This window comes from Bufo bufo, chromosome 5, assembly GCF_905171765.1.
Source record: "Bufo bufo chromosome 5, aBufBuf1.1, whole genome shotgun sequence".
NCBI classification, from domain to species: domain Eukaryota; kingdom Metazoa; phylum Chordata; class Amphibia; order Anura; family Bufonidae; genus Bufo; species Bufo bufo.
The window spans coordinates 76682360-76699146 of record NC_053393.1 but is presented as its reverse complement, the minus strand read 5'-3'; positions in this window follow the sequence as shown (position 1 = coordinate 76699146).

Sequence of the window (16787 nt, the reverse complement as noted above, 5' to 3'; positions counted from 1 at the left end):
AGTAGCAGAAGCTGCTTCAATGCATGGGAATGTTCAGCAAAGCTTCAGCACCACAGGCACACAGCATCCCTGGTCATCCAGTCTATAAAAGAGATTAGCAGATCTAGGTTTCCTCTGAAAGCTGTGTGTCAGTGCCCCCTAGTGGAGAGGAGGGTGTATGGTGGTGCACACGGATCAGATGCTTCAGTATTATCACCTCTTAGGCCTCCTGCACACGACCGTAGGTGTCCCGTTGCCGTATTGCGGACCGCATTTGCGGATCCGCAATACACGGGCACCGTTCCGTGTGCATTCCGCATCACGGATGCGGACCCATTCACTTCAATGGGTCGGCAAATCCGGAGATGCGGAACGGAAACACTACGGAGTTCTTCCGCGGGGTTTCGTCCCGTACTTCCATTCCGCAAAAAGATAGAAAATGTCCTATCTTTTGGCGGAACGGCCGGATCGCGGACCCTTTGAAGTGAATGGGTCCGCGATCCGCTGGCGCTGCCCCACGAACGGTGTTCGTGCATTTTGCGAGCCACAGCACGGCCACGGGGGCCTTACTAAAATCAACCAACAAATGCAATAAAAAAGCGTTAGGCCCGCTACAGCAGGATGAGAAGAGACGTAAAGCTCGTCTAATGTTGCATAGAAGATCAAGATCGATTTGCCGTCATAATCCTGGAAACTGGAATTGGACTAAAGAAAAATTTCCTTTATTCTTATCATCTGTACAGCATGCATTGCTGGTTTTGGAAAAAAGAAAAGGCATAAAGAAAAAGACCTCAAAATGATGCTAGACAGAGATGAAGTGACGTTCCTGGACCCAACCGCAAAATCTGCACCATTTATATAGCGCTACTATATTTCACAGCGCTTTACAGACATTAGCCTCCAACTGTCCCCAATGGGGATCACAGTCTAAGGGCTCTTTCACACCTGCGTTCTTGTCTTCCGGCATAGAGTTCCGTCGTCGGGGCTCTATGCCGGAAGAATCCTGATCAGGATTATCCTAATGCATTCTGAATGGAGAGAAATCCGTTCAGGATGCATCAGGATGTCTTCAGTTCCGGAACGGAACGTTTTTTGGCCGGAGAAAATACCGCAGCATGCTGCGCTTTTTGCTCCGGCCAAAAATCCGTAACACTTGCCGCAAGGCCGGATCTGGAATGAATGCCTATTGAAAGGCATTGATCCGGATCCGGCCTTAAGCTAAACGTCGTTTCGGCGCATTGCCGGAGCCGACATTTAGCTTTTTCAGAGTGGTTACCATGGCTGCCGGGACGCTAAAGTCCTGGCAGCCATGGTAAAGTGTAGCGGGGAGCGGTATACTTACCATCCGTGCGGCTCCCGGGGCGCTCCAGAGTGACGTCAGGGCGCCCCAAGCGCATGGATCATGTGATCGCATTGGACACGTCATCCATGCGCATGGGGCGCTCTGACGTCATTCTGGAGCGCCCCGGGAGCCGCACGGACTGTAAGTATACTGCTCCTCCGCTCCCCGCTACTACTATGGCAACCAGGACTTTAATAGCGTCCTGGGTGCCATAGTAACACTGAACGCATTTGGAAGACGGTTCCGTCTTCAAATGCTTTCAGTACACTTGCGTTTTTCCGGATCCGGCGTGTAATTCCGGCAAGTGGAGTACACGCCGGATCCGGACAACGCAAGTGTGAAAGAGGCCTTAGTTCCCTATCAGGATGTCTTTGGAGTGTGGGAGGAAACCCACACAAACATGGGGAGAACATACAAACTCCATGCAGATGTTGTCCTTGGTCAGATTCGATCCCAGGACCCCAGCGCTGCAAGGTGCTAACCACTGAGCCACTGTGCTGCCCTGAAAAAAAACTAAACGATGACCCCTCCCCCACCATATCGTAGCTGGGTCTAAACTGATAGAAGACGTGGCCAATGCAAATAGGTAGGGTCAGCAATACCATAGTGCAGCGCAAAATACTGCCCCAGCAGAACCAAATATCACAGTGCAGCACAAAACACTGCCCCAGCAGAACCAAATATCACAGTGCAGCACAAAACACTGCCCCAGCAGAACCAAATAGTAATGCAAAATACCTCCCCTGAAGCTGCACCTGCGTGGTGGCCGGTCCCAGATACTTCGTTCTGTCCTAATCCTGCAGTTGACTCTAATTAAGTTGTGAGGAGGGAGCCGAGCAGGTTAGCTTTACCCCTCTACCTTCAGCATGCTGCCTGGTTTTTAGTAGTACCAAACATACAGGAGAACAGAACAGAGCAGAGCGCCACATACCTCTTATATCCAGTGATGTTTCCTCCGACGTAGATGTTCTCTTTCCTCATTTTCTCCATTGATCCCAGACTGCCATGACGATTTCTTTCAGCCGTGTCTCTCACGGGCATCTTAGATTCCTCACTTTCCATCATCCTCCCCACATTCTCAACACAAACCCTCCATCCCGCTACCCCAACAGTGCCCTCTTGCTGCCACATATAACACTGTGCACACTGTGCTACCCAATTAATATAGTGCCATACAGTTATTCCCCATGAAAATACTAGCACTATACAAAAATAACAACTGTGTGCCCTCAATAGTTATAGTGCGCCCTTACAGGGGTCCCATTAGTAATATATTCTCCCACAGGGACTCCAGTAGAAATGAAGCCACCTTTAGAGTCCCCAGAAGCAATAATGCCCCTATAGTGCCCCAATAATAATATTTCCTTTACAGTTTCTCCAGCAATAGTAATGTCCCCTATAGTGCCCCAGTATAATCCCCCATAGTGCCATCAGCAATAATAATAATGTAGCCCCAAAGTGCCCCAGCATTAATAATGGCCCCCATAGCGCCCTCAGTATTTAAAATGGCCTGCTCTCCAAAAAGAACATTGTTGCCCCTCTACAGTTTTACCTGGACAAGCCAGAAGGCTATTGAAACAATGTCCTTCTACCAAAGAATGGTTAAAGAAGAAGATAGTTAGGCCTCTTTCACATGGGCGTCGCGTGTGAGGGTCGGATAAGATGCGGGTGCGTCGCGGGAAAATGCGCAATTTTTCTGCATGAGTGCAAAGCGTTTTAATGCGTTTTGCACACGCGTGAGAAAAATCGGCATGTTTGGTACCCAGACCCGAACCCCTTCACAGAAGTTCGGGTTTGGGTTAGGTGTGTGTAGATTTTAATATTTTCCCTTATAACATGGTTATAAGGGAAAATAATAGCATTCTGAATACAGAATGCTTAGTAAAATGTCCATTGAGGGGTTAAAAATAATAAACAAATTTAACTCACCCCATCCACTTGGTCGCGTAGCGGATCTCCTCTTCTTTCTTCAGGACCTGGGTAAAGGACCTTTGATGACGTCGCCACGCTCATCAAAGGTCCTTTACCCAGGTCCTGAAGAAAGAAGAAAGAAGAGGCGATCCGCTACGCGACCAAGTGGATGGGGTGAGTTAAATTAGTTTATTATTTTTTAACCCCTCCATCCCTAATTTACTTTGCATTCTGTATTAAGAATGTTATTATTTTCCCTTATAACCATGTTATAAGGGAAAATAATAAAGATCGGGTTCCCATCCTGATCGTCTCCTAGCAACCATGCGTGAAAATCGCACAGCATCCGCACTTGCTTGCGATTTTCACGCAGCCCCATTCACTTCTATGGGGCCTGCGTTGCGTGAAAAACGCACATTATAGAGCATGCTGAGATTTTCATGCAAAGCACAAGTGATGCGTGAAAATCACCGCTCATGTGCACAGCCCCATAGAAATGAATGGGTCCGGATTCAGTGCGGATGCTATGCGTTCACCTCACGCATTGCACCCGCGCGTAAAACTCGCACGTGTGAAAGAAGCCTTAATGTTTTGGAATGGCCAAGTCAAAGTCCTAACCTTAATCCAATAGAAATGTTATGCAAGGACCTGAAGCGAACAGTCATGGGAGAAAACCAACATAACAGGGCTAAAGGTGTATTGTATAGAGGAATGGGCTAAAGTTCCTCCATGCCGATGTGCAGGACTAATCAACAATTACCATTCCGCAATTTTTTTGCGGAACGGAAGTGTGGATCCGCAAATGCAGATGCGGACAGCACATTCCGGCTCCATTGAAAATGAATGGGTCCGCACCTGTTCCGCAAAATTGCGGAATGGATGCGGACCCATTTTGCGGACGTGTGAATGGACCCTTAGTGTTATGGTTTTATTTGGTTGAAAATGTTCTGTTTTGATAAAATGTATGGACACCTTTATAAAAAGCTACCACCTATTCTGGTGTGTGCAATTCAATGTTTGCTAAAGGTGGAGTATAACCAAAGAACTACTATGACAAGTACATAGAGAACATGACTTCCAGTAAACATATACAATACATGGAGAAATATAAGGTGGACTTTGTGAGAACCTTGCGAATTCATCCCCTTACTTCAGGAGCAAATACATCCAGACATCCCCATATTAAGATAGGACAGAACGAGTCTGTCACCTAATCCGAGCATTTTAGACCGCTCAGATCAGGTTATAGACTCTTTGGCCCCCATTACAATGGTACCTTTCTTTTCTGTGTCCCTCATCGAGATCATGAAAAAGACACTTTTTAAACGTATGCAAATGAGCTTCTGCAAGTGCCCAGGGGGCGGTGTTACTGCCACAAGTGCCCAGGCCCCTCGGCGATGTGCCTACAAAAACACACCTCTTTCAGCCCTCTGGCCCGCCCTTATTTCCTATTAGTACCTCCTCCTCTGTCTCCAGCCAGCGGAAGTCACGAGCGGCACCAGGCCGGCAAGTCTCAGCGCAGTTGGCCCGCACCTGCGCACTGCTCTGCCCATTATGGGCAGAGGAACAGCTTTTCATATTGCGCATGCGCCGGCCAACTATAGACAGCTGCGCTGAGACTTGCTGGCCCGCCATCCTCTGGTGCTGCTTGTGACTTCCGCCGGCTGGAGGCAGAGGAGGAGGTAATAATAGGAAATAAAGGCGGGCCAGAGGGCTGAAAGAGGTGTTTTTTTTTCTGGGCACATCGCCGAGGGGCCTGGGCACTTGCAGCAGTAACGCCGCCCCCTGGGCACTTGCAGAAGCTCATTTGCATACGTTTAAAAAGTGTCTTTTTCATGATCGCGACGAGGGACACAGAAAAGAAAGGTACCATTGTTTTTTACCACCCTTTTGCACTCTCAGGATTACTTTTGTTTATATTGGTGTGCCCCCCATGTCTTAATATTTGCTACAGAAAAGAAACGTACCATTGTGATGGGGGCCAAAGAGTCTTCAACTTGATCTGAGCGGTCTAAAACGCTCAGATTAGGTGACAGACTCCCTTTAAAGGCACAATCCAGCAGTTGATCGGGCACTGGGGATGTCACCACTGGCTTTCCGATTTCTATATACAGTGATCCCTCAATATACAATGGCCTCAGGATACAATATTTTCAACATATAATGGTCTTTTCTGACCCATCGTAAGTTGAAACTTGACTCCACATACAATGTCTCAGACTCAGATCCAACCAATCAAGGTCACTTCTCTGGTAAAACAGCTGTATTATTGCTAGTTATCAGCTATTCCTGACTATTATATGTAAGGAGTTGTTTTATCTGACCTAGTTATCTGCTTATTTATCTTAAATCTTCATTTTCTCTTATCTTGGATGACATTTTCGAGCTTTGGAACCGATTACTCAACTTACAATGGTTTCAACATACAATGGTCGTCCTGGAACCAATTAGTATTGTAACTTGAGGGACCACTGTATTGATGACCTATCCAAATATAATATATCACATCAGTGGTGGTGGTGGTGGTGGGCCCTAAAACCCGGAAACCCTTCCGACCAGCCACCTTTCACTACCAATAACATGGTGGATGGAGCTGGAAATTCCATCCACTGTGTAATGGCCATACCAGGTTATGTAGCACAACTACCAATCAAGTGAATGTGTATCTGGTACTGATGACCTATCTTGAGGATAGGTCATCAATATATAAGAACATGGAAAACCCCTTTAATGCTTCTGGAAGTGTAAAATTTTAGGGGATGCCATAAAGGCTTGGGGTTGGATCAGTTTGGGGAACCTGTCACCGGGATTTTGTGTATAGAGCTGAGGACATGGGTTGCTAGATGGCCGCTAGAACATATCGGAATATCCAGTCCCCATAGCTCTGTGTGCTTTTATTGTGTAAAAAAACCCCGATTTGATACATATGCAAATTAACCTGAGCTGAATCAAATCAGGTATTTTACACAATAAAAGCACACAGAGCTATGGGGACTGGGTATTGCGGATGTGCTAGCGGCCATCTAGCAACCCATGTCCTCAGCTCTATACACAAAATCCCGGTGACAGGTTCTCTTTAAAACAAGATAAATACCTTCCTAGAAGAGGAAAAATAAAGGCAACCAGTTGAGGTAAAGCAATCAAGCAAAATGAAAACCCTAATTCTAGTGCATCCCCTGGTCTTCAAGGGCAGAGGTTAGAAGCCAAATACTAGAAGAACACCGAGGGTCCCTACATATAATTACTCATGGGACTTTTTAAGTCTCCAACCTTGCAGCTCAACATAGGGACAGTTGAAGACATTTTGCTTGATAAAGTCCTTACTGACATTTTGGAAAGAAGATATGACATCCATGAGTGTCACCATGGGCAGCAGGGTCCTTTTTGACCATCCTCCTGTCTGTGTTACAATAAACACTGGTGCACCCTGAGTTTATCGGGCCCTGCAGTTTTTTGGATGTTGTTCTGGGACATGAGCCTCTTAATAAATTCAGTGCATTTTACTACAACAGATTCACGCACGACTGTTTTGCTGTTTTGCAATCCGTAAAACAAAGATACCCGCCTTGTGCATTCTGCAGAGCAGAACGGCCTAATAGAAGAGGCCTATCCTTGTCCATAATATGGACAAGAAGAGGACATGTTCTATAATTTTGAGGATTGCACGGAACGGACATACGGATGCAGGCAGCATAAGGTGAGCTGTCCTCATCTTTTGCAACGCCATTGAAGTGAATGGGTCTGCATCCGACCCGCAAAAAATGCAGATTGGAAATACGGAATGCACACAGACATCATCCGTATTTTTTGCGAATCCGTGTTTTACAGACCGCAAAATATATGCAATTGTGTGCATGAGCCCTTGATCAGTGATTGTGAGCAAAAACCAGCTGCCAGTCAGAATCACAGCACAGAGGCAAATGTTTCCATTATACGTTATCTCTAGGAAGTCTTCTTTCCTGGTTTTGGCTCACAATCTCTGATGGAAATCACTGATCATCAAACGTTGACTGTGTGAAAGCAGCCTAAGGCCTCATGCACACGACCGTATTTTTTTCACGGTCCGCAAAACGGGGATCCACGGACATGAAAAAAAAAGTTGTTTTGGTGTCCGCCTGGCCGTGCGGAGCTAAACGGATCCATCCTGAATTACAATGCAAGTCAATGTGGACGGGTCCGTTTGACGTTGACACAATATGGTGCAATTTCAAACGGATCCGTCCCCCATTGACTTTCAATGTATAGTCAGGAGTTAATATACCATCGGATCGGAGTTTTCTCCAATCCGATGGTATATTTTAACTTGAAGCGTCCCCATCACCATGGGAACGCCTCTATGTTAGAATATACCATCGGATCTGAGTTACATCGTGAAACTCAGATCCGACAGTATATTCTAACACAGAGGCATTCCCATGGTGATGGGGACGCTTCTAGTTACAATATACTACGAACTGTGTACATGACTGCCCCCAGCTGCCTGGCAGCACCCGATCTTTTACAGGGGGCTGTGATCAGCACAATTAACCCTTCAGGTGCCGCACCTGAAGGGGTTAATTGTGCGTATCATAGCCGCCTGTAAGAGATCAGGGGCTGCCAGGCAGCAGGGGGCAGACCCCCCTCCCTCCCCAGTTTCAATATCATTGGTGGCCAGTGTGCGACCCCCCCCTCTATTGTAATATCATTTGTGGCCAGTGTGCGGCCTCCGTCGGCACCCCTCCCTCCCTCTATTGTAATTTCATTGGTGGCCAGTGTGCGGCCTCCCCTCTCCCCCCCCCCGCCCGATCATTGGTGGCAGCGGAGATTCCGATCGGAGTCCCAGTTTAATCGCTCTGGGGCTCCGATCAGTAACCATGGCAACTAGGACGCTACTGCAGGCCTGGTTGCCATGGTTACTTAGCAATATTACAATATTAGAAGCATCATACTTACCTGCTGGCTGCTGCGCTGTCTGTGTCCAGCCGGGAGCTCCTCCTACTGGTAAGTGACAGATCATTAAGCAATGCGCCGCACAGACCTGTCACTTACCAGTAGGAGGAGCTCCCGGCCGGACACAGACAGCACAGCAGCCAGCAGGTAAGTATGATGCTTCTAATATTGTAATATTGCTAAGTAACCATGGCAACCAGGCCTGCAGTAGCGTCCTGGTTGCCATGGTTACCGATCGGAGCCCCAGAGCAATTAAACTGGGACTCCGATCGGAATCTCCGCTGCCACCAATAATCGGGCGGGGGGGGGGGGAGAGGGGAGGCCTCACACTGGCCACCAATGAAATTACAATAGAGGGGGGAGGGGGGCCGACGGAGGCCGCACACTGGCCACCAATGAAATTACAATAGAGGGGGGGAGGGGGGCCGACGGAGGCCGCACACTGGCCACCAATGAAATTACAATAGAGGGGGGGAGGGAGGCCGCACACTGGCCACCAATGAAATTACAATAGAGGGGGGCCGGGGGAGGCCTCACACTGGCCACCAATGATATTACAATAGGGGGGGGGGGGCCGCACTGGCCCCCAATGATATTCAAACTGGGGAGGGAGAGGGGTCTGTCCCCTGCTGCCTGGCAGCCCCTGATCTCTTACAGGGGGCTATGATATGCACAATTAACCCCTCAGGTGCAGCACCTGAGGGGTTAATTGTGCGGATCACAGCCCCCTGTAAGAGATCGGGTGCTGCCAGACAGCAGGGGGCAGTCATGTACACAGTTCGTAGTATATTCTAACTAGAAGCGTCCCCATCACTATGGGAACGCCTCTGTGTTAGAATATACTGTCGGATATGAGTTTTCACAAAGTGAAAACTCATCTCTGAAAAAGCTTTTATGCAGAAGGATCTTCGGATCCGTTTGTATGAAAGTAACCTACGGCCACGGATCACGGACGCGGATGCCAATCTTGTGTGCATCCGTGTTCTTTCACGGACCCATTGACTTGAATGGGTCCGTGAACCGTTGTCCGTCAAAAAAATAGGACAGGTCTTATTTTTTTGACGGACAGGAAACACAGATCACGGATGCGGCTGCAAAACGGTGCATTTTCCGATTTTTCCACGGACCCATTGAAAGTCAATGGGTCCGCGAAAGAAAACGGAAAACGGAACAATGGCCACGGATGCACACAACGGTCGTGTGCATGAGGCCTAAGACTGGAGTAAGAAACACCAGTCTTCGTACAGCTGCCTCTTTACTGCTTCTCAAGGTAGTACAATAATAGGCTAAGGCCCTGTTCACACTGCAGATGTTGACGACGGAACATTGGTACAGATTCCACACCAAAAAGCTACAAGAGTCCGCTTCACATTGTTTTGTGTGACCAGCCTCTCGTTTCCTTTCCTGGTGCGGTGTCCGGATGGTTTAGTTCCATTTTAATGGGGCTAAAGTGTGAGCGGGTCCACAGCATTCAAATTTGCAAAATTTACTGTGTGAATTCTATGGTCTTTTTTTTTTGTGGCAATAAAAAAAATAAAAAAAAATGCACTTTTCCCCGCTCACGACAGGTCTAAAAAAGGTGAGAGTGGTGTGGGGAGGCCAGTTTCATTCATCATTTTCTACGCCTGTTTTAGGCATAGAAAATGGTCTAAATGTAAGATGGCAAGGAACCTGACTTACCGTATATTTAGATCTGGTGCTGATCCACCGCCAGCTGTAGTCTAAAATGCTGGTCTTAATAAGTGTGCCCCTATGAATCTCACTCTATGGCTCCTACATATTGTCCTATACTGTATGTCCTGCACCCAGCTGTCAGAGCAGTCCCCTCCACTCAAATGCACTCCAGTGATCACAGCAGGCTCCTCCCTGTTTCCGCCAGTGATCACAGCAGGCCCCTCCCTGCTTCCGCCACTGATCAGAGCAGGCTCCTCCCTGTTTCCACCAGTGATCACAGCAGGCTCCTCCCTGCTTCCACCACTGATCACAGCAGGCTCCTCCCTGGTTCCGCCAGTGATCACAGCAGGGTCACCTTTCCCCTCCTATCTCGCAATCAAAAATTCCTTAATTCCGACTGTTCCACATGCTGCACACTGAGTACGCAGTATGTGCAATCAGTCACAGCTGAAGGGCTCATGCACACAACCATATGTATTTTGCAGGCCACAAAAAAATACGGATGACATCCATGTGAAACCCGCATTGCATCAGTTTTTTGTGCAGATCCATTGTAACAATGCCTATCCTTGCCTGGAAAAGGACAAGAATAAGGCTACTTTCACACTAGCGTTTTTGCTGGATCCGGCAGGCTTCAGCAAAAACGCTTCCCTTACTGATGAACGGATCCGGTTGTATTATCTTTAACATAGCCAAGGCGGATCCGTCATGAACTCCATTAAAAGTCAATGGAGGACGGATCAGTTTTCTATTGTGGCAGACAAAACGGATCCATCCCCATTGACTTACATTGGGGGTCATGCCGGATCTGTCTTGCTCCGCATCTGCAGGACGGAACGCAGACTACATGTTGCGGTTTGCTCTCCGGTATGGGAACGCAACTAAACAGAACGGAGTGCATTTTGGAGCATTCCGTTCTGTTTTGTCCCCATTGACAATGAATGGAGACAAAACTGAACCGTTTGACTGATCTCAATACCGGAAAACTAAACGCTAGTGTGAAAGTAGCCTAAGACATGTTCTCTCTCTTTTGCGGAGCGGCCATATGAAAACTGAATGCGTTAGTTTTTTTTTTTGCGGACCCACTGAAGTGAATGATTCTGCATATGGGTCACAAAAAACCCGACAATGGGCACGGAAAAAACGTATATATGTATATATATTCGTGTGCATGAGCCCGATCTCAGCATTCAGGTAGATGCTCTTGGCTGGTAATTAATGAAGGAGGGGGGGAATATCTGGGTCGCCAAGGATGTTTTTTTTTTTCTAGTCGCCATGGCGACCTGGTTTTGTCCACTACTGACCTACAATGCCAGTCTGTATACTGTCCATAAACACACTAATCCAGTAATATACCGTGGCTGATTTTAAACTGGCTGGAGATTAGAGTAATCTGCTTTACTGTTGTCCTGGTTTCTTGGTAGTCAAGCATACATTCTCTTTGTGTACAGTATGTATTGTATCTACATAGAAACCTACATGTCTACCAGATACATACAACCATGAGCTATAGCTTTGCAGACTGGAATCCAATTGTATCTTCACAGCATCAACACAATTTAGAGGAGCTTTACCCGTTGTCATCTGCAAATCGCAGGAGGGCAAAGCCATAGTAGGTATAGTCAAGCCCATGTGGCCAGCGCCAGTCAGAAAGCCAGGTGGATAAAACAACAAAGGAAACTTGCACGTAGGCGGTGTTTCATGAATATACACATGTGCAAAATTAGAAGACAGTACGTTTGATTGTAAACTCAGAAGGGCTGAACCAAGACTGGTTCTTGTAGGGCTACCTGCACACTTGGCAGATTATGCTAAGGCCTCATGCACACGACGGTATTTTCAGTCCGCATTCAATTCTAATTTTTTTTGCCGAGCAGATGCGGACCCATTCATTTCTCTGCATACAAAGCTATACTGTGTGCAGGTACACATAGGCTACCCACACACGTAGCGGATTACGATTTTTTTTTTTGTTGCATGGATTACAGAAAAAAACTAAGATTTTTGTATAACTTACCAGTAAAATCTTTCTCGCTCTTCATTGGGAGACACAGGAACCGTGGGTATAGCTATGTCCTCTAGGAGGCGTTGACACTAGGCAAAAGCTGTTAGCTCCTCCCCTGGCAGCTATACCCCCTCCAGCCTGGAGAGAGAGCTTCAGTTTGTGTACAAGCAGTAGGAGAGGCAAGTTAACCAACGAAAAAACGTGGAAAACCAACAATGGGTTTCTAACCAGCACTGCCGCAACTGTGGCCCAAGGCAGCGTCCGCCGACGCATAAGTATGCACCTGGTAAAATTTGGTGAATGTGTGTAAGGAGGACCAAGTAGCCGCCTTACAAAACTGTGCAGCCGAAGCGAGCCCAAGATGCGCCCACCGCTCTGGTAGAGTGAGCTGTGACACCTAAGGGCGGAACCCTGCCCCGGGCGCGGTAAGCCTTCGCAATTGCAGCCCAAATCAAACGTGCGATTGCCACCTTGGATGCAGTCAATCCCTTGTGAGGACCCTCAGAATGACAACAAGGGGGTCCGTACAGCAGAAGGGACCGGAGGTTGCTAAATAGATCTTCAGAGCTCTGACAACATCCAAATGGTCAAACTCCTTTTCCTTAGGTATGAAGGAGAGGGACACAGTGAGGGAAGGACAATTTCCTCGTTAAAATGGAATGCAGCAACCACCTTCGGACGAAAGGAAGGGACGGGCCGGAAAACCACTCTGTCCCTATGAATAACCAGGAAGGGTTCTCTGCAAGAGAGTGCCACCAACTCGGACACCCATCTGATGGAAGTGATAGCAACCAGAAAAGCTACCTTCCAGGACAGGAGTTGGAGAGAAATCTGACTCAAGGGGGGGAAGCCTGGAGCGCTGCGAGGACTAAATTCAGATCCCAATGCGGTAAAGGAGTACGGTACGGAGGTGCCACTCCCTTAAGAAAGGTCCTTACAGGCCCCCAAGGGGCCAGAGGGCACTGGAAAAGGATAGAAAGCGCCGACACCTGACCCTTTAAAGAACTAAGGGCCAGATCAAGGTCCAACCCTGATTGAAGAAGGACAGGACCGTGGGGAGAGAAAAACGAAGTGGTGGAATATTTAGGCTTTCACAGAACCCAGGAAGGACATCCAGGTCCTGTAATAGATCCTGGACGACGCAGGCTTCCTGGCCTGAATCATAGTGCGGATGACATCCGCCAAAAATCCTCTGCGCATTAGAATGGCGGTTTCAATGGCCACGCAGTCAATCGAAAAGATCTTAAATGCTGATGGAAGACCGGTCCCTGAGAAAGAAGGTAGTCTCTGAGTGGCAGTGACGTCTCCTAGAAAGAGAACGAGGTCAGCGTGACAGGGCCAATCCGGAGCGATTAGGATTGTCGGAATGCCCTCCATCCTGATCTTCCGTAGAACCCTGGGTAGGAGGGGGGAAAGGGGAAAACACGTAAGAAGGGAGAACTCCTGTCAGAGATATCAGGGCGTCCACGCCGCATGCTTCCGGATCTCTTGCTCAGGAGAGAAAGGTGGGAATCTGTTGTATAGATACCGCTAGCACACCCAGGACCAATGGAAGGATCCCCAGGAGAAGGAGGGATGTGGTGGGCGCCACAGCCCACCAGTCGGGACTGGAGCGCCAAAAAACGAATACCCTGTGCAAAGCAGATGAGAGAAAGGTAATAACGTAGGAGTTGCCAAGGCTTGCGGGGTGGCTATGAACCAGGAGCCAGAGGAGGAAAAAGACAAGAGAAGAATAGGCTAGGTCAGTGATAGGCAGACTGCGGCTCTCCAGCTGTTGCAAAACTACAACTCCCACCATGCCCTGCTGTAGGCTGAAAGCTGTAGGCAGACTTTGCATGCTGGGAGTTGTAGTTCTGCAACAGCTGGAGAGCCGCAGTTTGCCTATCACTGGGCTAGGTTTAAAGCTCATTCCCCATCTGAGACCGGCGCTATACAGAAGTAGCCAAAGATTAAGTGGCTGTGCAAAAAACTCCACCTGAGGAGGAAGCCAGGCAAGGGGAGTCACACTGTATTGCTAGCCCCATACCGTAGCAGAGGAGGGGCCACCGAATTCAGTGCTAGAAGAGTCCACCACCTGACAAATGAGCTGTGCAGTAAGAACCGAAGTATGTAGTGGTAACGCAAATACCACTCCCACAGTAGTAGCCAGCACTTGCCCCATCAGTGCAAAACTGATGGGGAGGCCTGAGACTATCCGTAGAAGCCACGTACTATACTGCCCCAGTTAAGTAGAGCTAACTTAAAGAGGACCTTTCACCATAATAAATCCTCTAAACTAACTATACAGACGTGTAGAGCGGCGCCCAGGGATCCCCCTGCACTTACTATTATCCCCGGGCGCCGCTCCGTTCTCCCGGTATAGCTTCCGGTATCTTCATAGTTAGGCTCCACCCAGGGGAACCTGACGCTGTCTCTTTCTCCTATGCTGTAGCGCTGGCCAATCGCAGAGCTCAGCTCATAGCCTGAGAGTTTTTTTTTCTCTCTCAGGCTATGAGCTGAGCGCTGCGATTGGCCAGCGCTACAGCATGGAAGAAAGAGACAGCGTCAAGTTCCCCTGGGTGGAGCCTAACTATGAAGATACCGGAGGCTATACCGGGAGAACGGAGCGGCGCCCAGGTATAACAGTAAGTGCAGGGGGATCCCTGGGCCCCGCTCTACGCGTCTGTATAGTTAGTTTAGAGGTTTTATTATGGTGAAAGGTCCTCTAAAAACTCTACCTGGAAGGGTGCTGAACAGGAGCAACAGCCAAAGCTAGCGCCAAGGTAGGACCCCTACCTGAGAGGTACACCAACTGCAGTGACCACGAACTCGAGCATTAGCGAAAAAGCTGCACCGGTGAAGGGGAATACGCTGTAGTAGCTAAACCAGAGTGCCAGCATAACCACTTTCCCAGAGAAGGAGGAGTGGTGGATAGAGAATAGAGAGTCAGTGAAACAGTCGACTCGCTGGAACATACTCACCATATGTGCGCAATGGTGTACGCACTACGCATTGATGCGGACAATATCATGACAGACTGGAACGGTGGAGGCCCATGGAAATGGGGGAGGGTCTCTAGGACACATAAGTTATGCTAGGCAAACCCCTTGAGAAGACAGAGGATGTTACAAGCATGTCCAAAACCAGCACCAAAAGGAGGAATAGCCACCGTATCCACTGGCAGCACCCATATACCATTAGAGTTAAAGTACCAGGCACCCGCGGGTACCGACTATTGCCACGTCCCCTTGTGAAATAAGCGAAGGCACCTAGAGCATAGTTGAATTGCAGAATCCCGAGGTGTTTAGTTATTCTCCGCTAGTGGATCACTTGTGGAAGGGGGTAATGCAACAGGAAGCAAGGTGAAGTGCAACACTCTGCCTACGGAAAGGGATAGCGTGACAGTCGGGACCATATGCAATGGTAGTGCAATTACCCTACCTATGGAAGGTGGAATGCATACGGCAAGTACTTAAGCCAGTGGTAGGGAAATACTGCACCTATGAAGGAAACTAGTGCATATGGAGAGTCCTGTACCCTGTGGGAGTGCAATTATTGCACCTCAGTAAGGGGGTAATGTATACAGCACACATTGTAACCAGTGATAATGTCATCGCGCCACCTAAGGTAGGGGCTAATGCATACGGCAGGTACTGAACCCAGTGGAGATGCAATTCCGCAACCTACGGGGAAGGGGGAATGTATACACCCGACCCTGAAAACAGTGTTATTGTACTTAGTCCACCTATGGCAGGGGACAATGTATAAGGCAAATACTGTATTTCAATTAATCCGCCTATGGAAGGGGGCAATGCATACAAGAAGTACTGCTGGCCACCGTGGACGTAATCTTGGGAGATTGCTTCGGATTCATGTCAGGGTCTAAATCAGTGAAGCCGATATTAGAGGAGAAAAGATGTCCTGCTGTGGTCCGCTTGCGCGTAGGTCTATCCCTCAGAATCTCGCCCCTGGCAGTTGTGGACTGCGCAGGTGGGGACTTACCAACCAAACTACCCAGGGGGTGGAATGGGAACTTCTAGAGGTCCCTCTACCAGATTGTGCAGGCGGTGCATTACCAACCAAACGACCCCAGAGGGTGGATTGGGATAGACAGAGGTCCTCTATTGAATTGTGCAGGTGGAGAATTATCAACCACACGACCCAGAAGGGTGGATTAGGACTTCCAGAGGTACTCCACTGGATTGCGCAGGTGGGGGCCTAAGTTTCATTCATGGCCAAATGGGAACACTGCCGGACGGCCGAGAAAAGTGGGGCCTGGAGCAGAGCGCAAATTGCCCCCACCGGCCGGAGATGCCCGCCCCCGAACGAAAACAGACACTGCCACCGAAATCCGGCAGAGATAGCCACCCCCCACAGCCGGAGTCCCCCATGTTATAAAAATGCTCTGCGGCGCACGAGGCAACTGCGATATAGTCTGTGGCAGCATTAACCCTTTCGGAGTGGCGCACTTGGCACCCGCTCCCGAAAGGGGCAGAATATGGTGGTCTTTTCGCTGAGTGAATCAGTGATTCCCCAGAGGCCATGGTTATTAACCCCCTATGAGCCAGTATAGCCGTCGGCCTAGAGGGGGAGTGAGAAGGATTGTCTTAGGGTTCTTGTTGTCTACGATAAATAAAGTCCCCTGGCAGCCTTGTGCCTGTTAACCCTTGATATGCCAAAGAGGGAGGGAGGGGGAAGAGGGTTAACCATACTTACCTAGCCCCATGTACTCACCTCATCTTCATACTCTTCTCTTCACCCTCCCTAAGTGGACCACAAGGTCACTTTTTCCAGCAGGGTTACCTCCTCAGCAGCTGGCACCGGAGTGGCAGGAGTCTGGTATGGCGGGAGGGTCTTTCTTTGGTGGACCTAGGTGACCCCTTGGCTGGCGGGAAGCAGGGGAGCTGGACTGCCCTGGATCCTCCTTTTGCTTCTGTGGGGAGGTGGAGCAGTGAGGGACTCTGACAC